The 1,948-nt window shown below is 41.8% G+C and overlaps 1 pseudogene; it reads right to left on the bottom strand.

The window, feature by feature from the left end:
- Positions 1-956: 956 nt before the first annotated feature.
- On the bottom strand, positions 957-1,741 carry LOC116756817 (annotated as a pseudogene).
- Between the last annotated feature and the right edge of the window lie 207 nt (positions 1,742-1,948).

The following is a 1,948-nucleotide window of genomic DNA, read 5'->3' as shown; positions in this document are numbered from 1 at the left end:
CAGAGCCAAACATGCTTGGATCATGGTTTCATGTAATAGTGCTCTTTGATAAAACAGACATGAATAGTGAATACTAAACAGGAAGCCGACTATATGAACAAGGAAGAAAATGCATGCTTCATTTCAAAGAAACCAGTCACTAGCATTAATAGCAAGCCACGGGATTAAGCTCATTAAAAAATTTGCCTAAAGGAGAAATCTCACTTGTTTCTTGTATTTCTTCATGTCGTATGTTTAATATAAAGCACAGAGGTGGATTTTGTGATCTGGATCATGATTTTAATCTGCATAGAACACTTTAATAATAGTTTACTTATCTGAGTACCACAATTAAGTTCAATTGATGGTATTCCAGATTTGAAGTTTGATTGTGAAGTTGTTTTTCTTTCTTTACCTTTAATCAGGCCACTGAGAGAAATTCCGTTCTCTTAAAAGTTAGCTGTGATGGAGGGAATTGTTTATCTAGGTAATCGATTTTGTCTATGAGCTCCTCTGCCAGGCATTGGGCACTCAGAGGTCAAGAAGGAATCTTTGTGTTCTTAGAACCATGTACTTTTGCCAGGTGCATGGTAGACATTCAATATTTACCACTGAGTGGCTCCATATCTGATATTCCTCTTGTATTTCTTTCTTTTTTTCTTTTTATTCTTTTATGTTTTATTTATTTTTATTTTTTAATTTTTTTTGCGGTACGCGGGCCTCTCACTGTTGTGGCCTCTCCCATTGCGGAGCACAGGCTCCAGACGCGCAGGCTCAGCGGCCATGGCTCACGGGCCCAGCCGCTCTGCGGCACGTGGGATCTTCCGGGACCGGGGCACGAACCCGTGTCCCCTGCATCGGCAGGCGGACTCTCAACCACTGCACCACCAGGGGAGCCCTCTTCCTTTCTTTTTTAATGTATTATTATCTTTAATTAAGTACAAAGACTTTCCCAATCATGTCACCTAGAGATCATTTTATCCAGTGCTCTGTTTGGCCGCCAGTCTCTTGTCTCTCTTCTCAGCAATGGTAAGGCAGATACCCCTTCCCTGGGGAAGAGAGATCCATGGTTTGTTGTTTTTGCCAATAACAAAAATGTTGGAGAGCCAGATGGCAAAGCTGTTGCCATTGGCATCTCTCACATGAACTATATCAAAAGAAACAGAATGTCTTTTCTGGTTGGTGATCACACCAGTTCTTCCCAGGTTAGCATCTCCAGTCACCATGCTCAGGTTACCAGTGTCAAATTTGACAAAATCAGTAATCTTGCCAGTCTCCAAATCAGTTTGAATGGTGTCATTTACCTTGACGAGGGGATCAGGGTAGCTGATGGTGTGAGCACCATGGGTCACCAGATGAGGGATTCCTTTTGTGCCCACAAAGATCTTTCTCACGTTGCACAACTTATACTTGGCCTCCTCAGGTGTAATATGATGAATAGCAAAGCGATCCTTGTTGTCATGGATCAGACGAAAATTCTCTCCAGTCTTGTCAATACTGATGACATCCATAAAACCATCAGTGTAGGTTATATCAGTGCGAACCTTGCCATCCATCTTAATGAAACCCTGCATGCAGATCTTCTTTACTTCATCTTCTGTTAAGGCATACTTATGTCTGTTCCTTAGGAAAATGATTAGGGGGAGACATTCCTTCAGCTTGTGGGGACTTGTAGATGGACAACAAGCAAACACACTAGTCAGTTTATCCAATGCTTTGGAATTTCTACACAATTCAGGAGCTCCTTGGGACCACAAGCCATGGCTGCACTAGGCACGAAAAGAGTTCCTCTTATATGTCTATCCTTGGTTACTGGTACCATCATCCATACTGTCTCCTAAATTAAAAATCCTGGATTCAGGGTTCCCCCTCACTCCCACTTAAGTATCTGTTGATTTATTTCCTTAATATCTTTCCTCTCCATCCCCAGGGCTGCCACTGTTTTCATTCAGAGCTTTATAACTTTTTT

Source organism: Phocoena sinus, chromosome 7, assembly GCF_008692025.1.
Source record: "Phocoena sinus isolate mPhoSin1 chromosome 7, mPhoSin1.pri, whole genome shotgun sequence".
NCBI classification, from domain to species: Eukaryota; Metazoa; Chordata; class Mammalia; order Artiodactyla; family Phocoenidae; genus Phocoena; species Phocoena sinus.
The sequence above is the reverse complement of the archived record's forward strand: the minus strand, read 5'-3'. Positions and strand labels throughout refer to the sequence as shown.